The sequence below is a fragment of the Artibeus jamaicensis genome, unplaced genomic scaffold (genome assembly GCF_021234435.1).
Source record: "Artibeus jamaicensis isolate MK-2021 breed Jamaican fruit bat unplaced genomic scaffold, CSHL_Jam_final scaffold_833, whole genome shotgun sequence".
NCBI classification, from domain to species: domain Eukaryota; kingdom Metazoa; phylum Chordata; class Mammalia; order Chiroptera; family Phyllostomidae; genus Artibeus; species Artibeus jamaicensis.
Window position 1 is genome coordinate 589,629 of NW_026522056.1, and position 23,733 is coordinate 613,361.

Here is a 23,733-nt window from a genome sequence, read left to right on the forward strand (position 1 = left end):
CCGCCATTTCCCCACTCTGACCCCGACTCCACATACAGCGTCACAACCCAGCGACCTGGGAGTCCAAGGCTCCGCTCCTCATACTTAACGGCATGAACAGACCAAAAATGGCTCAAGAAGATCTCAAAGCCCCAGAGCCCATAAATCTAAGCGATGAAGAAATAGCAAAACTCTCAGATGCACAGTTTAAAACACTGGGGATCAGGATGCTCACAGATCTGGCTGATTATAGCCACAAATTAGAGGAACATATGAAGGCGAAACTAATTGAAATGAAGGGAATTGCACAATAAACCAATAGTGATGAAAAGGAAACTGGGACTCAAATCAATGGAGTGAACCAGAAGAAAGCAAATAATGGCCAAACAGAAAAGAGTGAAGAAGCAAGAATTCAAAAAAATGAGGAGAGGCTTAGGAACCTCCAGGACATCTTTAAACGCTCCAATATCCGAATTATAGGGGTACCAGAAGGGGGAAAGGCACAGCCACCAGTGGAAAACTTATTTGAACAAATAATAAAGGAGAATTTCCCCAATCTGGCAAAGGCAATAGACTTCCAGGAAATCCAGGAAGCTCACAGAGTCCCAAAGAAGTTGGACCCAAGAAGAAACACACCAAGGCACATCGTCATTACATTAACCAAGATTAAAATGAAGGAGAGAATCCTAGAAGCAGCAAGAGATAAGGGGACAGTCACCTGCAAAGGAGTTCCCATCAGACTGTCAGCTGATTTCTCAAAAGAGACCTTACAGGCAAAAAGGGGCTGGAAAGAGGTATTCCAAGTCATGAAATCCAAAGACCTACATCCAAGATTACTCTATCCAGCAAAACTTTCATTTAGAATGGAAGGACAGATAAAGTGCTTCTCAGATAAGATCAAATTCAAGGAGTTCATCATCACCAGGCCCTTATTATATGAAATATTAAAGGGACTTACCTAAGAAAAAGAAGATAAAAAAAGATGAACAGTGAAAGGACAGCAAACTCACAGTTATTAACAACCACACCTAAAACAAAAGCAAACTAAAAGGACAGCTAGATCAGGAGTGGAAACATAGAAATGAAGATCTCAAGGAGGGTTAGCAACAGGGGAGTGGGAGGAGGAGAAGAAGGGAGAAAATAAGTAGCATAGATGGTAGATAGAAAATAGATGGGGGGGCAAGAATAGTAGAGGAAATATAGAATCTAAAGAACTTGAGACACATGGTCATAAACTAAAGGGGGGTAATGGTGTGGAGGGGAATAGAACAACTGTAATGGCATAATCAATAAAAAAATAAATTAATTTAAAAAAATATTTTTTTAAAAGAAAGGTGCCCAGCTGGATAACAAAGTGGAGGGCCTTGTGTTTGCCACCTGTGCAATAAGAGGAGGGACACAGAGGGACACACACACACACACACTGGGACGGCAATGTGAAGACAGAGGCAGAGACTGCAGTGACGCCTCTACAAGCCAGAGAATACCAGCAACCACCAAAAGCTAAGAAAAGGGCATGGGGCAGATTTCCTACAAGAGCCTTCAGGGAGAACGTGGCCCTCCTGACACCTTGACTCCAGAATTCTTCCTTCAGAACCGCAGGAGAATCAGCTGCGGTTGTTTAAGTGCCCAGTGTGTGGAACTTGGTTATGACGACCCCGGGAAACGCATACTCCACGAAGGTATGAACTGGGCTGCAAGCCAGTGGCCTGCTCACTCACACATACTGAAAGTCATGAATCAAACAGAACAATGTCCATGTGAGGGGCTCAGACTGCCAGGAAAAACTTCTGCTTCCTTCCCCTCACCACCTTCTTTCCCCTCTACCAGCAGAAGAAAAAGCTAGATACTTATGAACGTCCATGAGCAACACTGGAGAAGCTGATAAAGATGCTTCAGATAACAGTGACCTCAGATACCCATTCTCAATAAAGATGAAGAGTCATGTGCCATCTCCTGAGCCAAAGTCAGAAAATCTGCTTACTCCCTGAAAGCAAGCCATAAACTGCAAAGCTAAGTTCACATGGAAATGTCTAAACCTGTGTGCTCACTGGTTCTAGTCCCACCTGGTGCCTATAAGGAATGACCTTCACCCTCTAATCCGATTCACAAGTAGAAGCAAGTAGTGCAAGTCCAGCTCATCATATTTGTTGGGAAATACCAGAAGGAAGAGGTGGTAACCACTGAAAAGAATAATCAAAGAGAAACTGCTAAATTACCCACTCACAGAAGCAGTAGTTTGGCTGCAACTTGAGAGGGGAAGGACTGTCACAAGAACTCTTGTGAAAAGTACGGGTGTCCCACAACAGACAGGTAACTTCAGGGTGACTGGTCAGTCACCTCAATGTAAGGAGTTCCCTCCTTGTCAAGCAGACAGTACAGGTCCTGCTTTGGGATATATGCCATTCTGGCTCTTGAAGTGAGTACACTGGGAATTAATAAACTTCTCCAATAGCAAAATCTGTTACAGCACTTACTACTTCCCGACACTGTACCAAGACCTTTGCATAATCAGTCATTTAATTCCCACCGATGCTGGGGGTACTGCTGTGGCATTTTCATCCCAGGCTCGATGAAAACGCTGAGAGAGAAAGGCAGGATGGCCACGGACACACAGGCAGTGAGGGCTGCAGCAGGACTTGAACCCCAGAGATCTGGGTCCAGAGTCCCCACTCCTACGCGCAATGCTACGTTCAATCTCAAGTCCCACTGTAAGATGGGCCAGGAGGGGAGACAGTTTGGTTCCAAAACAGAATGCCAGCATTTCAAAATCTAGGAGGAAAAACAATGGAATGATTCTGTTATACCTCTGCTATCAGAAACTGAACAAACTAAAATAGTAAACAAAAGTCGAAAACCATGTATCTTCCAAGTAGAATGAACTCTCACAGGGACAGCTATTTCCTCCCAGGCAGGCGGCAGTGTGGACAGGCCTGAATGAATTGCTCAGTGTCCTCACATGGTGGTAACGCTGTGTGTGTATACAGCTGGAGTCTACTAAGCACTTTTCACCTTTACAGTCTCATCTTGGCCTCATCAGCCCAGGGACACGAATCCTGACTGAAGACCCTGAGACCAGCCACCTCCCCTGCACTGGCTGGGTGAGAGCCCCACAGTGGTTACCTGTCACCACAGTACAGGAAAAAACTCCCAGAAACTTGGTGCAAGGAAAAACTCGGAGCCAACGGCCAGCAGCTGGATACTAAAGAGCAGGAGTTTAAAAAGACAAAAATCCTAGCCCACAATATGAATGGGTGTTTTTTTTCTTGCCAGAAGGAAGATGCAAAAAGACTGATAATGAATTACTGCCACAAAGGAGGTGATTAGATAACATTTGAAAGATAAGCTAATAATTAAAATCCAATAATCCAACTAGTTGCTTCTATTTATAGTTCCTTTAATTTTGTTCTTAATAGTCTGTGACGAATAAAAGGAATTCAGAAACACAGAGTTTCCTGACAAGAAGGAGAAGGATTGCTCTTTGTCTGGGAAGCCCACAGCGCGAGTGAGGAATAAAATGAAAACAGCCTTGAAGGACCTAACTACCAGATCAGTAGGCAACTGGTTAAGCACAGTCACCCAAACCCAAGCTTGGTAAAATGAGAGTTTTTTCATTTTATACATCAAGGAATCCAAACCCAAAATGATTTTCAACTAACAGAACAGCAACATCTACAGGACAGCATAGTGTTTCGGAAAAATCGGTTTATCTTCTCACTGAAGTTCTTGTACAATGAATTTTTACCTAAATCAGCACGTGTGTCCTTTCTGTTGTTTCTGTTCAATAATTTGAAGATTAAACTAAAACCAAAGAACGAGTCATGTGAACCACTCAAATAATTAACTGCTCATAAATTAATCACCTGTGACTCACCGATTGAGCTTTCTGAAATAATTACTAAGGGTCTATAATGATAACTAGAGTTTAATTCTCAAATTACTTTACTCTTCTCAGACATGAATTTACTAAAAATAATTGAATAACAAGACCAAGTAACTCTATTATTAAGAAAAAGAGGCAAATCCAAAGAAAGTACACTTATATAAAAGATTTAGCTTTAAAAAACCCAAAACTCTCACATACCAGGATATTTAATCCAATCCCTTTTACCTTCAACAGATACTCTGTTGTCCTATGATAATTAATTTTCAGAATGAGATTATCAAAGCAAAATTCAATTAAATGCTGAATTCTCTACTTATTAAAATAGGAAACTAAAACCACTTCAGATGGTTCAAAGCAAGTTTGAACTTGTTTTAAAATCAAGACTGAACTTCAAATTCCATATTAATAAAGCTCTTCAAGTCTCTTAAGGGTTTCTCGAAATACTAAGTTATCTCGAGTAGCCTCTTTTCTGAAGTACTCTGCTCGGTAAATATACCAGTTATTTCTAACAGCTCTGCTGTACAGAATAGCCTTTTGTTTTCTCCAGAGAAGGCACAACCCACAGAATAAGCCCATGAAACTCATTGTTACGATGTTGCCTGAATACCATCCCTATTTACTGCAAAGGTTAAATGTCAACTACCCTCTACCCACCAGCATACAGAGTACGTATCTCCCCATATTTTCTATCCAGTCCTACAGATTTCCTGGCTTTGCCTTGTCCCACCTCCCTAATCTACCACCATAGATTTCATGCAACCATCCTTACATTTCTCCTTTGATTGTAAATGCATAAAAAGAACTGCAAAACTGCCTAGATTTTCTTTCTTTCTTTTTTGAAATTTTAATATTGGAAACATAGCAAAAAAGTACTTTGCCTAGATAATCTTAAATGTAAGGTATCATGGTAACATGGCATGGCTACAAATACGATTTATGTATTTATTTATTTTCTTCATTATGCTATTACAGTTGTCCCATTTTTCCCCTCTTTACTACCCTCCACTCTGCACCCCCACTCCCACCAGCATCCCCTGACCTTTAGTTCATATCCACCGGTTGTACACATAAGTTCTTTGGCGTCTCCATTTCCTACACTATTCTTAACCTTCTCCTGTCTATTTTGTACCTACCATTTATGCTTCTTATTCCCTGTACCTTTCCCCCATTCTCTCCCTCCCTAATGATAACCCTCCATGTGATCTTCATTTCTGTGATTCTGTTCCTGTTCTAGTTGTTTGCTTAGTTTGATTTTGTTTTTGTTTTAGGTTCAGTTGTTGATTGATAGTCATAAGTTTATTGTCATTTTATTGTTTATATTTTTTATCTTCTTCTTTTTCTTAGATAAGTCCCTTTAACATTTCATATATTAAGAGCTTGGTGATGATGAGCTCCTTGAACTTGACCTTATCTGGGAAGCACTTTATCTGCCTTTCCATTCTAAATGATAGCTTTGCGGCTGGTCCAATGGTAGTGGATTATTAGAACTCAACAAAATGATATCTTTACTGGATAGAGTAATCTTGGATGTAGGTCCTTGCTTTTCAAGACTTTGAAGAGTTCTTTCTAGTTCCTTCTTGCCTGTAAGTTTTCTTTTTTGAGAATCAGCTGACAGTCTGATGGGAACTCCTTTGTAGGCAACTGTCTCTTTATCTCTTGCTGCTTCTAGGATTCTCTCCTCATCTTTAATTTTGGCCAATGAAATTATGATGTGCCTTGGTGTGTTCCTCCTTGGGTCCACCTGCTTTGGGACTCTCTGAGCATCCTGGACTCCCTGGAAGTCTATTTCCTTTGCCAGATTGGGGAAGTTCTCCTTTAACATTTGTTCAAGTAAATCTTCAATTTCTTGTTCTTCCTCTTCTCCTTCTAGCACCCTTATCAGCCAGACGTTGGAACGTTTAAAGTTGTCCCAGAGGTTCCTAAGCCTGTCCTCATTTTTTTTGAATTCTCATTTCTTCATTCTGTTCTGGTTGAACGTTTATTTCTTCCTTCTGGTCCAAATCTATGATTTGAGTCCCAGTTTCCTTCCCTTCACTGTTGGGTCCCTGTACATTTTCCTTTATTTCACTTTGCATAGCCTTCACTTCTTCCTCTGTTTTGCAACCATACTCAGCCATTTCTGTGACCATCCCGATTACCAGTGTTTTGAACACCTGTTAGGTTGGCTATCTCTTCAGCACTTAAGGAGCTTCAATCTGTCCTTTCCTTTGGGCCATACTTTTTTATCTCAGTGAGCCTGTTACACAGTAAGTGGCAGAGTCTTATGTATTCACCAGGGTGGGGCAGCCCACCTCACTACCTTGTGGCACTGTATATGAGAGAGACAGGGGTTGTTGGGGGAACAAGGCTGCTTGCTCATCTCTCAGTAGGCTTTCAGTCACTTCCCCCACTGCTCACAGCAAATTGGGCCCTTCTGGTGCTCACTCCCAGGTGGGTGGGTTTGTGTACATTCTAGGACACTGTGGGTCTCTCCAATAAACTCTCCTGTGAGACACGGAATTTCTCCTGCCACCTCAACCCCCACAGGTTTTTTCAGTTAGGGGTTTTGAGGCTTCATTTCCCCACACTGGAGCCCTGGTTTGGGTGGTCTATCTTGCTCCCCAGGTGTTCCTTCTGGTTTATCCTCACACAAATGTGGGACCACCCAGTCCACCAGCTGCCACCTTGCCGACCCTGGTCCTCCAGCTGCCACCTTGCCACTAGTCCTCTCTGACCTGGCTGCCCATCTCTGCCCCACCTACCGGTCTGGATGAATGTTTCTTCTTTATTTCACATTTTCCTCTATTTTGTGGCCATACTCAACCTTATTTCTGTGAGCATCCTGATTACCAGTGTTGTGAACTATGCATCTGATAGGTTGGCTGTCCTTTCATCCCTTAGTTGTATTTTTTATGGAGCTTTGATCTGTTCTTCCATTTGGGCTTTATGTTTGTGTCTCCAACACACCTGTAGTAAGGGGCAGAGCCTTAGGTATTCGTCAGGGTGGGGCAACCCACTTGGTTTTGCTGTGGCACTGAATGTGGGGAAGGGATCGAAGGGGGAACAGTGCAGCTTGCTTGGCTGTCTGCTGGCTTTCGGTCACTTCCCCCACTACCCACAAGCAAACTGTACCTTCCTGGTGCTGATTCCTGGGTGGGTGGGCTTGTGTACGTTCTAGGACCCTGTGGGTCTCTCCAACAAACTCTCCTGTGAGGCTGGGAGTTTCTCCTGCCACCACAACCCCCACAGGTTTTAACAGAGGTTTTGAGGCTTTATTTCCCCACACTGGAACCCTGGATTTCATGGCCTGTCTTGCGCCCCAGTGGTTCCTTCCAGTTTTTCCACACGCAAATGTAGGACCGCCCTGTCTGCCAGGCACCGCCTCGCCCAACCTGGTTCTCCAGCCAAGGCCTTACCGCAAGTCCTCTCTGACCTGGCGGCCCATCTCCACCCCTCCTACCGGTCTGAATGAATGTTTCTTCTTTAACTCTTTGGTTGTCAGACCTCCATACAGTTCAATTTTCTGTCAGTTCTGGTTATGTTTTGTGTTTAAATTTGCTGTTGTCCTTTTGGTTGTGTGCAGAGGCACAGTGTATCCACCTACGCCTCCATCTTGGCCAGAATCAAAGCATTTTGTTAATCCATGGAGATCTTGCTACCGGTCATGTCCTCAGATTTGGCTCAAATAAACCTTCATAAAATTTTTCTTTAGGTTTAGACTTTCTTTCATCAACACTGGTAGTACCTAGATATAATTTTCTAAATTAACAGTGAAAAAACCTTTTTAAATCAATCATGTTGAAGTACTTTGTTAGAACTTACTTTATCATATTTAAATACAATATGCTGTACATAAAAGTAAAAAATTAAGTAATTACCTAGAATTGTCAAATTCAGACAGAAAGCAGAATGGCACTTGCCGGGGGCTGAAGGAAGAGGGGAGTTAGTGTTTAATGGCTGCTGAACTCAGTTGGGAAGAAGAGAAAGTTTTGCAGACGACTGTGGTGATGGCTATACAACATGTAAGTGTACTTCATGCCACCAAGCTGCACACTTAAAAATGATTAAAATCATTAATGTTATGTGTATTTCATCACAATTTTTAAAATTCTGTATGGTTAAAGGTTAGATAGACAGACAGACAGAAAGAATTACATGTAAAAATAGCACCTACTAAGAACAGCAGGAAACTCAGGCCTGATCCCTGCCCTTCTCCTCTGCCCTGCGGCTGTGACAAGCCCGAAGCAGCTTTTCCTCTACCTACATGGTGTATCACCTGGTGAGCTAAGTCGAAATGCAGATTCTGATTCAGAGGACTGGGTGGGGCTTGGACACTGTTGCTGCTGGCCCTGGAACTTCTTCACTCTGAGGACCAATGTAGAAAAGCCCTGACCGAACAGTCCAGGAGCCACTGTCATCAATCAAAGATAAAACACAGTGTTAACACAGCTGACTCTGCAACTCAAACCTGAGTTTGCTATTTTTGCACTTCACCCCTCTCCTGCCTCCTCCCTGATGCTTCGTGCCTGGTAACAGTTACGATGTACCGTAGCTGCCAGTTACTCAACCCACAGGAAAGCTGAAAGGCGTCGCCAGGCTTTACAAACTTCACTCTTGAGCTGCTGGGACCTGTGGCTACACAGTAACTAACCACAGTTAATCAGATTGGAAATTAATTAGGTTTGGAATGTGCTTTGGCAACTGCTGGAGAAAAGATGTGCAGTTAAAGAAACAGCCCAACCACTTTGAACAGAAGGAACAAAGTCTGCAAACAGCCCAGAAATTGTTTATTAAAAGCCCAGGCACAACACAAGGGCAGCACTCCTTTGCAAGCACTGTGATATGGGACTCACACATCATTCTTATCTATTCATAATGCAAGATCCTCCCAGAAGCATTCCGGTTATGACATAGACTTAGAAAAGATTTAAAACACCCTGCACTCATCTGACTTTTCAGTTCTTAGGACAAGCTGCCTGTTAGAAAGGAAAAACTGCTTCCTCTGTTCTTGGTTATTGATGTGGGTGCCCCTGAGCTGGAGCCTCCCTCAGCCTCTACACGCTCCACAGTTTCACTGAGTCAACGAAACCTGATTCCTGTAACCACGTCTGCTACAGGCCCCTTCAGGTACTGCCAACATTCTGCTGGGCAGAATGGCCGGCTATTACATATGTGCACACACATGCCATGCATGCACACCTGCACAGGCACACACGCATACTCACAAACATGCATGCACACACAGTGTCATTTCATCCCCCCCACAGTTAGTGTGCACATTTCACGGACCTTTCAAGAGGCCCAGCATGCTCGCGCAGCTCCTCAAGGCACGCCACACTGCAGAGACTACGCAGCTCGCGACTCCACCAACAGGGGCATCCGCAGTTGGGGTCAGGAACTGCCGGACACCAAGGGTTTAATGGCAGTGGAGGACTCTAAATTCTACTAGACCAAGAATGACATTTGGTCAAGCACTTTTTAAAGCAATTCTACCCTGACACATGTTAAAAAACGTTCAAGAAAGGGCAAAATCACAACACTCAAAGAGATAAGAAGAAACATACATGTTAGCCCTGGTTGGGTAGTTCGGTTGAGTAGAGCGTCGTCCTGATATGCCGAGGTTGCAGGCTCAATCCCCAGTCAGGACACAGACGAGAATCAACCAATGAATGCAAAAATAAGTGGAACAACAAATCGATGTTTCTCTCTCTCCCCCTCCCCCTTACTATCTCTCTCTAAAAGAAATTTTAAAAAATAATGTTAAAGACCTTGTTTAGCTCATGTAATATGGGAGCCAGTGTCTTGCACCCAGTCAAGGCCGGGCAGATCCACTCTCACTCCTGGGAGATGGAAGAAAATTCGCGGAGCCCCGGGGATGCTTGACATGCCCTTATTCACAGGGGGGCGAACCACGCATGCCACAAGCCGTGTGCCTCTCTAGTGGGAAGCCCCTACCTATTTAAGTTCTAGAGGGGAACAAAGTCGGAAAGCTGTCAAAACCTTACACAACACAACATAGTTCTGCGCATGCGAGCCCACTTCATATTATGGGAACAGTTTGTCGGACCCAGTCTCCAGACTGTGAGAACACTAGTCGTCAGGCCCCAGGCCCCAGGCCCCTCCAAGGCTATGGGGACACTGCTTCCCTTAGTTACCCAGACAAGCCAGACATACGTCATAAGCAACTCAGAGGGGTCAGGAAGGCACAGAGGTAGAAGGGACATACACACAGGAATGCCCGGAAATGTGGAGGATGACAGAGGAACACATGTGGAAAAACACAAAGGAATGAAGAAGTGACGTGTAAGTGGAGGCAAAACTGGTTTCCAGAAGGAAAAATGACCTACTTCTTACCACCAGTTCTGAATTAGGTTGCCAATTAACGCCTGGCCTGTCCCCTTTTCTGCACAGCACTCGACGCAGGTGGTGTTATTGTACATACTCTTTGTCTGTTGTCTGATGCTGATCTTTCCACCAGACTTAAGCCCCAGGACGAAAGGCTGCCTACGTTGTTACCGCTGCTCCTCTAGCTCGACGCAGTGTCTAGTTCATGAGAAGTGCTCAGAAAAAGTCTTGACTGCTGAACAAATGGATTCACTCTCACCAAGTGCTTGTTGTGTGCACATTAGGACACTAAATCTAGAAGGCACCTTGGAGGCATTTTGTTGGGACAGCAACTGAGGTGGCCACACAAGGCCCCTTAAAACCTGGACACACACAAAAAGATGAAAGTGAGTACAAAGTAGGAAAGATAACAAACTCTCCATCTCCCCCCAGAAAGAATCACAAAGCAATACATCACAAGGACACAATAAGAGACTATAAGTTTTGCCCTTTCATATTAGGCAGAAGGCCTATTCATATGGATCGTTCTTCATTGTTAAGCAGTTAACGGTTATAATACCTTGACTTTGGAAAAAATGTTACCATTTTACTTCTGAATTCTATATTCCTACTGGATGATCTGATGCCATGGAAACACAGTAGGTCATTTGGTCTTCAACTGGAAGCTGGGAATAAGCATACTGTTGTCAACTGATGGCCCTCGGTGCCAATTCGGCACCAACAGAAATCCCCAATTTGGGGAGTGATGAAGAAGGAAACTTTATTCAGCGCAAAACAGCTCAACTGTGATACAGCACAACTGTGAAAGCAGCAAGGGCGTGAGGCAGCCCGGGGGCCAGGTGGCCCTGGTACCAAGCCCCTCTCTGACTAGACAGACAGCCCTGCTCCTCCCTAGTCGGCTCTGTGCCGCACTGTCTGCTGCGCTGCTCTCTGGACTGCTCTGTGCTATGCTCGTCTGCTCTGGACTGTGCTGGTCTGCTGGGCTCTGCTCCTGCGAGACATGGGTGTTTCAGCACAGCCAGGAAAACACAGCCTTCACTCTTCCGTGGAAAGAGAAATGCACTGCCCGAGTCAGTGGGGAGCTGGCTTCTAAACAGAAACCCCTGCTCCTGGTCCCAGATTGGTCTGTTCTCATGCAAATGAGAACTCCAAATCCTCACAGTTGGATTGGTCCAAAAGGCACTGGCTTATTGACCAAAATAAGCCACTCTTGTTGGTCAGAACTGTGCAGCTCTGACTGGATGGGGAAAGTGTCGGTCCTATTGAGTGAAACAGGATTCTAGGAACTCCTTTGCACAGGCTGGCTCAGATGGGAGAAACAGAGTGCAGATGTGTTCAGACATGAAAACAAATGTATAAAGTGCATATAATTCCCCATGGGGAAAGCACTGATTGGACAGGTATTTTAATACGTTAATCGTGTCAGTTATGAGGCAGCCCAAAGACTGGGGCCATTTTTAACTGACCACTTTTGGGCACAGCAATGTCTTTTCAGTTCACAGGCACATCAGGCACTAAACAGAACGTACGTGTTTGTCACATCCTGCACACACACACAATGATTGTGTTGCATACACTCAGCATTATGTCCTACTCTCACTTTAGAGTAGATGTCACTTCTGTGAAGGACACGGCATGACTTGGTGACTAAGTGCGCAAACACTGGGGCAGTTTGCCCAGCTCAGATCCCAGCTCAGCCCATTCCGGGCACATGTTAACTTGCACAGGATCTACCCTTGTTACCTCCTCGAGTCCTGGAGAGGACTAATGAGTGACAATGCAGACGTTACAACGGCCTGGCACACAGTGAGTGCAATGTTGGCAGCATCTGTTAATTGGCCAGAGTCTGCAACGGAGCTTCATCCTGGGGAGGCTTTGGCAAGGATTTGGGGGGGATTCCTCAAGGACGTGGTAAGGCCACAGGCTGTGTGAGAGCTAATCACCCCACACAAAAAGCATTACAAACACACCGTTAGATTTGTTCTTTATATCTGAACATTTACTTTCAGGTACAGGTAAGCATTCCAGGTACAACCAGAACAAAAAAGCTTCTTCTATGAGGGGTGAATGTTTATGTGCTATTTATCCACCACGAGGTCAGCTCTAGTGACAAAATTAAGTGCTTTTAAAAAATAAATAGCACAATAGTCCAGCAGGATATGCAAATAAACATGAGTACCTTCGCTAAGCAATTTCACTTAGGACACTATGCATTGTGTTCTTTTGATGCAACAAAATTTTTTTTAATTTTAAATAATTCAAGGCAGAATAATAGATTGGATAATACCATAATTTTCACCTTCGAGTATTATTTGATGTGCTAGCACTAGCGTTACACATAACAACCTCAAGAGCCATATTTCATTACTTATTTAATTTCACTTAGGCCATGAGTACTTCAAGAAAATGCCTGATTGGGGAATTTTTCATGGCTTAGAATTTTTACTAAAATTATAACACTGAGTATTTGGCTAAAATGTATAATAACCGTACCTCTAATTTTCAAAAATAAAGAAAGAAAAGAAAAAAGTAAACTGACAGCAACTCCACATGATGTTCATGGTTCCCAGTAGCATGTACATTTTATTTGTCTTTTTGAGAAGAGAAAGGTCAAAACAGACACTGACATATGACAAAAAGCAGACCTCAAGTCCGGGCTCCTCAGCTCCCAGTACAAATTCTGTGGTCTCTCTGGGTGTTAGCTTCCTGCTCTGAAAGGAAGGTGATAATAATGCCAACCACACAAAGTAGTTGTAAGAAACAAGAGACTAAGCCCCAGAGGCACTAGGCACGCTGTTTGGTACCCAGGAAGCCAACAGAAATCCCCGCTACCTGCACAAGCAGGGGCCTCCAGGAAAGTAAGGGCTGCACATTAGCAACCTGGAAACCCTTCAGGAAGCACTTGCTGGGCCAGTTTTCCACAGGAACGCTGCCCTGGTTCCTTAGCAGACTGTAGCAGGGGAGACTTTTAAAGCACAGATGCTCCCAGAATTAAAGTATACATGATAGCAATAGCAGGAAAAGCAGCATAGAATGGTGACTGAGTCACAAGACCTCAGCTCTGGCCCCTGTTCTGCCACCAACTAGCATTTGGAAGTAGGACAAGCAACTTCTTGAGTCTGTCCCTTCATCTGAAAAAAAAAAGAAGCTGAGAAAATGGTCTTTTTAATCCTGTTCTAATTTCACAAGATTATGCCAGACTCTACAATTTTAAACTGCTCTGTTGCATGGCTACCTGCAATGGATATTCCAAATTCAGTGATTCCCACTGTGCTGGGAAATTAAGAATCTTCGAAAGCGCTGAAGCTGAAAAATGGCTTCTATGATAGTCAGACTGGTCTCATCTTTGCTGAAAAAAAAACTCAGAGTATTTTTTTTATCTCAGAGAGGTCGAAGCTAAACTCCACTTTGCCCATAGGTCCAAGACCATCTGATCCACATCCCCCCAGAATGGAAAACTTAGCAGTAGGTAGCTGTGTTATTTCGGAATCCTGAGACCAGCGCAGAGAGCGAGGCCAGGCCAGAGGCAGGGAAGCCTTCAGTTCACATGAGTATCTTTTAGTTCCACAGGACAAATCAACAAATATTTAGGAAGTGCTTTGTAGGAGATGCAAGCTCAACTTGGCTTATATTGGATTATAAATACTAGAGTAACTGTGAATTGGGGTTGGCTTGGACTGTGCAGGAAGGTGGATCTCAAAGAACTCAATTTTGAATGCTGGGTGGAAATGACTTATCGGTGGAAATAAGGGGATAAGTGATCGACGCATCTGTCTCCAAGCTCCACAACTTCTAAGAGTCTGTGCAGAGACACAATAAATGATTAAATTTGTCTAATTAATAGCCAAGAAAATAACAACGCCAACATTTTACAATTCTCAGGCGTCTTATTTATAGTGCTACTGTTCCAGTGCCCCGCCTGCCCAACCGCACTTCTATTACACTGGCAGAGAAACAAATGAACTTCCCATTGTTGAACTGTTCACATGTGCTTGCATACAGTCAGCTGAGAAATACAAGGAACATGTATTTCTTGTATTTTCTTCATGAAGGTGTCTAAAAGTTAACTGCCTAGGTAATATATCCCCCCATTCTGTACAGGAAGACATAAGTATTGTATATCAAACATTATTGACCAGAAAGTTAATAATTTTAACAAATTGTATTGGGTCCACTGGATATTAAACATACACATACCATTAAGCCCAAGTAGCCTATTCCTTGGTCATTTTACCTGAGAGAAATGTATGTTCACACAAAACCTCTATGTCAATGTTTACGGTGCTTTTATTCTTAATTACCAAAAACTGAAACCAGTCCAAATATCCTTCGAATGGCAATGCACATCCATACAGTGGAACATCACTCAGCAATGAACAGGAAGAACCCATACAACACAGACGCATCTCAAATGCATTAAGCAAGAGAAGCCAGTTTCAAAATGCTCCATACTGTATGAACGTAGAAAAGATATTCACATAAAAACAGAGAACAGAGCAGTGCTATAATGTAAACACCGGACTAGTGGAAAGATCTGAATCGAGATGGTAGCATGTAAAATAGAAGTATATACTTCCAGGGTCACTTTTGGGGACTGAAGATGAACAAATATCACATACCAACATTTGTCATCTTTGCTTTCAGCACTTGACATATATTGTTACGGTCAAGATGGCGGCATAGGTAAACTCAGCTTGCCACCCCACACAACCACATAGAAATTACAACAAAAATATAGAACCATCACTCACAACTGTCAGAAATCAAGCTGAATGGAAGTCTGACAACTATGGAATTAAAAAGAAAGCATATGCTTTCTGGAAGAAAGCATATCCATCCAGACTGGAGGAGGGGTGCAGACAAGGAACGGGCTGGTCCCACACCCGTGTGTGGTGGATCAAAGTTCAGGAGGGGTATCTCAGGAGAAAGGAGTCCCGTACCCACACCAGACCCCCAGCCCAGAGTTCCAGTGCCAGGAAGATACATCCACAGCACTTCTGGCTGTGAAAACCTGCAGGAACTCAGTCAGTAGAAGAAAGTTCTGGAACCCCAAGCAGGTCCTCCTAAAGAACCCACACACAAACTTATTCAGACTCACTCCCTCTGAGCTCCAGCAACAAGGTAGCAGCTTGAAAGTCACCAGTGGCACACAGGGAGGAAATGAAGTGTCTGGCATCAAGGTGTGGAGGACAGCTTTCTCCCAGACAGAAAGGCAGGCAGAGGCCTTTGTCCCTTTCTGAACCCTCCCCCCACAGAACCAAAGAGCCAGCAAACGGGTGCCATACCTGAGACTTCATCAACCTGGCTAACACTCTTGGCCCCACCTTGGAGATTCTCTGAAACTCCCTCCCACCCAACTTACTAGCCCACACAGCTGTTAATGTGATTTTTGCATATGAACAACTGGTTTTGGCTCCTGCTTGACAATGTCCTAAGTCCTCTAAAACAATAGCCAGCCTCAGTGAACCCCTAGCCTCTATACCTATTGCTAAGTAGCCCCAGGCCCAGCACTAGCAACAGAGAGCCTAAATTATAGCTTGCCCCACCTGGGAATCTCCAAGCTCAGCACAAGTAGCAGCCATTTCAGATTGCTTTATAGCTCAAACAAGATGGCTCCAGGTAGAACACAGGTGGGGGATGACCTTGGCCTGCACCACCCCAGAAACCCCAGAGCCTGCCCACCCAGTGGGCAGCTACAGACCATGTCAGAGCCCCACCATCCTGCCCTCACACAGCTGATCCCCCACAGGGGCAGAGGTCACAGTCAGTCCTTGCAGCCGACTGGCCTGGGTAAATCCCTTCCATTGACCTGCCAACAGCAATTACGGCTCAACTACAAGAGGAGGGTACACTCAGCTCACATGGAGGGGCACCTCGAGTACCCAGCCTGAGTGACAGGGAAGGCTGTACCCCTGAACCCTCCAGGACACCTACTACATTAGGCCACACTGCCAAGACAGGAAGTCATCACAGTTCTACCTAGTACATAAAAACAAACACAGGAAAACTGACAAAATGAGGAGACAAAGAAACACGGCCCAAATGAAAGAACAGGTCAAAACTCCAGAAAAAGAACTAAACTAAATGGAGGTAGGCAATCTATCAGATGCAGAGTTCAAAACACTGGTTGCTCAAGGAACTTAGTGAGAACCTCAACAACCTAAAAAAGATCCAGTCGGAAATGACGGATACACTAATGGAAATAAGTACAATTTACAGGGAAATAACAATAGAGTGAAAGAAGCTGAGAATCAAATCAATGATCTGGAACATAAGAAAGCAAAACACAATCAATCAGAACAACAAGAAGAAAAAAGAATCCCAAACAATGAGGATAGTGTAAGCAGCCGTTGGGACAACTTCAAGTATTCCAACATTCTCAGCACAGCGGTGCCAGAAGGAGAAAAGAAAGAGCAAGAAACTGGAAATCTATTTGAAAAAATAATTAAAGAAAACTTACCTAATTTGGTGAAGGAAATAAAAATGCAAGGCTAGGAAGCACAAAGTCCCATACAAAATGGATACAAAGAGGCCCACTCCAAGACATATTATCATTAAAATGCCAAAGGTTAGAATAGAAAAAAATCTTAGAAGCAGCAAGAGAGAAGCAGTCAGTTGCCTACAAGGGAGTTCCCATAAGACTGTGAGCTGATTTCTCAAAAGAAACTTTGCAGGCTGGAAGGAACTGGCAAGTAATATTGAAAAACAGGGACCTACCGCCAAGATTACTCCATCCAGCAAAGCTATCACGTAGAATCGAAGGGGAGATGAACAGCTTCCCAGACAAGAAGAACTAAAGGAGCTCATCATCACCAAACCAATATTATATGAATGTTAAAGAACTTATTTAAGGAAAAGGTCACCAGACGGGAGGGGCATGTAGGAGAATGGGTGAAAAGGTGAGAGGATTAAGAAGTACAAACAGGTGGCTAGATACAACTGTGCCACTTCCTTCCGGCCTCCATGGTTTCCCATGAGATAGCTGCTGTCATTCGGACTTTTTTTCTGGCTGCTTTCAAGATTTTTAACTTGTCCCTTAGTTTTTAGAATTTAATTATGATGGGTCTTGGCACAAGTTTCTTTACACTTATCCTGTTTATGGTTCTCTCAGCTTCTGGAACCTGCAGGTTTATGTCCATTGCCAAATTTGCAGAGTTTTCAACAATTATTTCTGCTCATATTTTGTCAGCCTCACCCTTCTCTTCTTCCAGGACTCGAACGACACAACGTTAGATCTTTCGTCCCATGGGTCGCTGCGGCTCAGTTCATTTTCATTCGGTCTATTTTCTCTCTGTATTTCAGATTGGGTGATATTTTTTGTTTTATCTTCCTGTTCATGGACGCCTTCTTCTCTCCCTTGCATTTGTCTGTTGTTTCCATCCCCTATCCTTTTCTTTTGGCTAATGACTTTTTTAAGCTCAGAAACGTCCATCTGGTTCTTCTTTAAATGTGTTTTGGCTGAGGCTATTTTTTTTAAGTGTGTTTACAATTTCTCATCCACACATTATTATACTGGCTACCTTAAAATCTTTGTCAGATAAGTCTAACATCTCTGTCATCTCAGTGTCCCATCTCAGTGTCCCAGCAACAGACTGTCATTTTTTTATTCAGTTTGAGATCTTCCTGGTTCTTGCATAATAAATGATTTTTTTCATTGAAACCTAGACTTTTTCATACTGTGTTATGAGACTCTGGATCTTACCTGGCCTTACCTTGTAGCTGGCTCCCTCTGACACAATATCTTAGGGGTGAGGGGCTACAGCAGGTACTGCCTCTTTCCTGACAGGTGAAGGCACAAGTCCAAGTTCCCCACATAGCCTCCGCCAACACCACCAAGTAGGAGGGCTCATTATCACCCAGTGGGGATGAGAGCCTGGCTCACTACTCAGCCTTCTTGGACACCACCCTGAATGTCTGACTTCTTCAGCTCCAAGTTTAGTTAAATGAGGTGAAAAGAAAGCCCACAGAACTCACCTCATTGACTCATTCTTTGGATCTCAAGGTCCCTGGCCATTCTGCCTTCTTCACTCACCTTTGACAGCCTTTTTATGTTTGTTTTGTATTTAACAGTCAAAGGTTTTAGCTGTAATTAGTGGGAAGACTAGGGAAAAGTACATCTGCTCTATCTTCCCAGAGGCAAAAGTCCTGAGGTGCTCTTCTTCATCTCTAAATAGATTTTTAATGATGTCAAAGTAAAAAGAGATGAATGAGTACAGAGTTGCCTAAAGTCACACATGATTAATGGCACAGACCAGTATTTCCTTACCATGTACACAATGGCCCAATTTTAGCTGCATTCCAGAGTACATGACAATATCTTCACACTGATTTTATCATTCACAGTCAGTATATTGTTAAGAAAATAAAACCACTTATTTCTGCCTTCCCCAGTTTTTCCCATTGCTTTCAACAATTTTATTCAGCAAAAACTAGCTTAAAAAACACTGTTGAATAATATGCTAAATTCTATGGAGAACATAAAAGTGAATAAAACCCCAATCTTCTCTCCCGGAATTTGTATATCAGAGGAAAGACAAACAGGTACTAAGAATAGATAAAAGGCAGGTCACAATAAGGAACACCAGGTCATTCTGCAGCTCAGCGTGAAGGGGAATTCTTCCTCTGCTCCAACAACCAAGGGCTGTGTCACAAAATAAGTGACAATAAAAGATGGGATAAAACTCAAATTGGGCATTGCCAGGAAAGGGGACACTCCCAGAGAAAGAAAGCATAAGTGAAAGTGAGATCCGAGGGAAGACTCGCATCCGTGACGAATTACAAGTACAGGCACACACCTTGGTGGTTCTCGGGCTCGGATCCAGACCACAGCAATAAAGCGAATATTGCAATAAACTGAGTCACATTCGGTTTTGGTTTCCCCATGAATGAAAGTTATGTTCATATTATACTATAATCTATTCAGTGTACCATAGCATTATATCTTTAAAAAAACACACAATGGACATACCTTAATTAAAAAATGCTTTATTGCTAAAAAATGCTAACCATCATCTGAGCCTTCAGTGAGTTGTAATCTTTTGCTGGTACAGGGTCTTGCCTCGACGTTAATGAAAACATAGTATCTATGAAGCACAGTAAAGTGAAGTGGAATGAAACGAGGAATACCCCTAGTGCACTTGCCTAAGCTCCAAGGCACCTGTCTGGCTAAAAGAAGAAAAGGAAAGGTAATCCAGGAAGACTGGGAGGGGCTTGAGCAGGGACGTTCACTGGGTCCAGAGGCCCCACAGAGACACCCGCTCAACACTGTACAGAAGAGACAAGAGTCTGGGTCAGCCAGGGTACAAAGAACCCTGGCCCCTGCCTAGGCCAACAGGCACGGGATGATGGGACCATGACACTGTCATCACAGTGATGAAGCCGTTATTTCAAGAACAAACAGTCGTATAAACACATGAGTGTTAGTGTGTATAAAATTTCTTTTTCATAGACGAGAAGTTATGTGAAGTCTCAAAGAAACAAGATGGGCAAGTTCATTTTAGAATTGGATAGTTTCCATGTCTCATGCAAACTTAAAGATAACAAAGCATGACCTTATCTTCCAGAGACATTACATGTGAATTGGGTATTAGTTCATGAAGATGATTGACCTTAATTAGTTAAATTCTCCTGCATGAATGAAAGCCACACTAGTGAGCCTTAAACACCTCTTCCCACCCCCAGAATTCTTGGCGCCCCCTCCAGGAGGACTCTGGGCTGACCTCCCAGCACGTGCAGTTGCTCACAAGCGTCCTTTGTCCTCGGGAATCTCGCAGTATAATGGTACTCTGTCTGCCTTGCTGAACCCAACAGCCGATTGTCTTCCACCTGTCTTAATATCCACATTCATATTCAGGACACTGGTTTTGGTCATTAAAGCAGAATAATTCTGTAAAGGTGGACTTGCACCCAAAGACACCCATTCAAAGTCACCAGTAACAATAAAAAGATGGACCCACCTCAAAGAGACAGACCCACCTACAAAGACGTGGACCCACCTACAGAGACTTGGGCCCACCTACAACACAGGCTTTTCAAGTTTAGCTTCCAGATCCCAAACCTCAACTAAGATTTATTTCCAAGACTTTTTTTCAGAAGCTCATGCTAATCTTAAATCTCGGCCATTGCCCTCACCATAGTCTAGCTAAGAGCGGATGCACATAGGAGAAACTTGAGTGCTGCTTGCTGAGTTTAACTGAATTATGGGTCCCCCAATCACTAAATGCTAAACACTGGAGAGTTTCTATAACTACAGAAAAGACTTTTATAAAAATGTTTTCCCTTTTGTATGACCTAAACCAGGGGTCAGCAAACTGCTTCTGCAAAGGGCCAGAGAGTAAATGTTTTCTCTTTCTGTGCTACATAGTCTCTGTTGCAACAACTCAGCTCTGCTACCACAATGTGAAAGCAGCCACAGAGAGCATGCAAATGTTGGGCGAAGCTGTGTGCCAATAAAACTTTATTAACAATAACCGGTGATGGCAGTCAGTCCCCTGATCTGAAAAGGGGATATAATACACCAGATCTCGTATCACACAAATACTGATTGTCAGGCCGAGAATCGCCATATTAGGACCTCAAAAACCTCTCAGCAGCCATACTAATACAATAAGAGAGCCAGCTACAATCCACACCCTCCACCCCAGCTCCACATTTGCTTAGGCTGTCTACCCACTTCTGCACCAATCTCTCAAGGCTCTTTAAACCTGGAGTCCTCACAGGCCAGTCCGAAAGATCAGTGGTCAGGAACTCTGTGACCCCTGACAAGGAGAGCTGCTCTGCAGGCTCATCCACAACACTGCCGCCTTTCTAACCTGAAGTAACATCACTCTGGACACAGCATCTCTGCCATTCCCTGGATCTAAAAGCAGCTGCCTATAAGCAGCGGGGCTAGAAGTTGTGGCTTCTGTGCCAAGTGGATGAAGAATGACGAGGGGCTTGAGGTTCTCACAGGGACAGTCCGTCCCACCTGGCATCTTCACTTGTGCACCATCCCTTCCTTCACAGATAGGCGCCCGCCTAGCCAACGTCACAGGTGTGAGCAGTTATATTCTCTCTTTTCCAGGCACCATGATTTCATAACCCGGAATGCCAGTATCTTCTCCCAGGTTGCACTAAAGTTGTTCAAAAGAAAGTTCTTCAACCAACTACTCTGAATTTCCACTCTCTTTGATCTCTCCATTTATTGCAGAATTATTTAATGGGGACCCACCCAAGCTTCTCTTTTCCCTCTGGGACATGCTAGCTGGTGGCACTCATTGTCCTAATCACCCAGGGCCAGGAAACGATTGTTTATTTAGCAAACACTAACACAAAACTTCCGCATTCCCCTGAGCACTTTGTCAATAACTCATTCATTCCTAACAACACTGGAGGTGGGTGCTTCAGCTGTTCCCTTTTTATAGATAAGGGAAGTCAGGAGGAGAGAGGTGGCAGCCACAGAATCACACCTGTGAGCACTGGCTGTGCTCACAACAACCCCAAAGTCAGTCCTATTCCCTGGGGCCTGGGAACATATTATGTTTCAGGGCAAGGGAGAAACAGGATTGCAGACAGATTACAATTAACCAGCTGGCCTTAAAACAAGGTTATCTACATTATCGGGGTGATCCCAGTGTAATGACAAGAGGCCTTTTAAATGTGGGAGAGGAAGGGTTTGGGTAAAAACAGCTGAACATCTAGCTTCAATATTCGAGACTGAGAAGGATAAGGTTGAATGTTTACTGCTCTCTTCATTTTAAGGATCAGCACCTGCCCCCATACCGGTGCTCTCAGCTTCACCATAAATCGACTTTCAGCCAGACCATGGTGCTGCTCAGCCTGTACTGGAACCCAAAGAATGCCGCCTAAGCCACAGACAGATCTCACTGTCATGCGAGTGACATGGAGGTGCAAGAACACACTATCTCCTTTGAGGAGCTGTTCACAGAACTGCAGAAGTACAGGGCGACTGAAGAGATGGATATGTGCAACAACTTGGGGGACCACCTCATGGGCAATGTCTATGTCAAATTTGGTGCAACAAGGATGCCAAGCAGGCAGTGACTGAACTCAGTAACCTCTGGTTCAGTGGGCAGGCTGTGCGTGCCGAGCTGTCTCTTATCACCGACTTCCAGGAGAAATGCCATTGGCTGTATGAGATGGAAGAATGTACCATCGTGGCTTCTGCAACATCATGCACCTGCAACTCATCTTCCAAAACCACAGCAGCAACTCTGTGAGTGACGATATCCAATATCCACCTGGTCCCCAAGGAAAAAACCAGTAACAGTCCCCAAACCACTGACACGGCCGCTTCTGAGATCCTGGCCCTTTGGCCCTCTACCCCTGACAGATACAGATGTTCCCAGCCATCTGTACCCCTCCTCAAGGCTCCCTCAACTCTCCAGGGCCACCTTTCCTATCCTCTGGGGCCTACAACCCCTCCTCTAATAAAGTTCTGTATTAAAGGTTTAACAAATAAATAAATGTTGGAGAGGGAGGCCTGGCGGTCAAGGTCCAAGTGACCTGATGATGGAAAGACTCAACCGGCCATTGCTGGCTTCGACATTGGGAGATGAGGAAACCATGGGACACCACCCTGACCAGGTGGCTCAGCTGGTTGGAGGGCTGTCCTGTGCACCAAGAGCTGGCGGGTTCGATCCCAGGTCAGGGCACATTCCTAGGTTGCTGGTTCAGTCCTTGGATGGGGCACATGCAGCAGGCAGCTGATCAATGTTTCTCTCCCTCTCTCCCTTCCTCTCTCTTTAAAATCAGTTTTTAAAAACCATATCCTTGGGTGAGAATTTTTTTTAAATAAAAAATTTTTTTAAAAAAAGAGAAAGGAATCACAGGATGTGGGTGGGCTCCAGAGGCTGGAACAGGCCGGGAGACAGGTTCCTCCCAAGAGCCTCCAGGAAAGAGCAGTCCTGCGGACACCCTGATGCTTGCCAGGGACCCCCACTGGGACATCTAACCCAGGTGTTTTAAAGCCACTACACTTGTGATAATTTGTTACAGCAGCAGCAGGAAACTAAAACAGATTTTTATACTGGGAGTGGGGTGCTGCTGTGGCAAATGTGGACGTGCCTTTGGAACTGGGCCTGGTCGGAGGCTGGAAGAGTTCGAGAAGCACAGTAAGAAAAGTGTAAATTGCCTTGAACAGGCTGTTAGGAGAAATATGGATGTTAAGAACTCTGCTAGTGAAAGCTCCGTGGGGAACATGGAAGAGAAAAGCAGCATCGTCTTAGAGAATCCCTCAATGGGCATGAACAGACTACAGGCAGAAATATGGATGAGGAGGGCTCGGGTGGAAATGAGGAACATGTTACTGAAACTGAAGGGAAGGAGATATATTGTCAGAAAAATGGTCTTCCTGAGACAGATACTGACGATGCAACTTTAACTCACATCAACCTACTGTCAGGGACTGCAGCCTTGGGAAGTGAGGGATGAACGAGGAGGGGTGTCAAGCCTTCCAGGGCCCTGGTGAGGGGATCTGTTAAGGCACACTGTCACTTTCTCATGACCCTGTTGCGTTTTCTTCAAAACAACGATCAGGTGTGAAA

At 44.2% G+C, this 23,733-nt stretch overlaps 1 protein-coding gene and 1 pseudogene across 1 annotated transcript in view; one reads left to right on the forward strand and one right to left on the reverse strand.

Annotated features, from left to right (window-relative positions):
- Positions 1–23,733, reverse strand: part of RAB20 (RAB20, member RAS oncogene family) — a 37,714-nt gene that overhangs the window by 10,170 nt on the left and 3,811 nt on the right. The gene's annotated exons all lie outside the window — the stretch shown is intronic.
- On the forward strand, positions 1,496–22,634 carry LOC119034566 (splicing factor U2AF 26 kDa subunit-like; annotated as a pseudogene).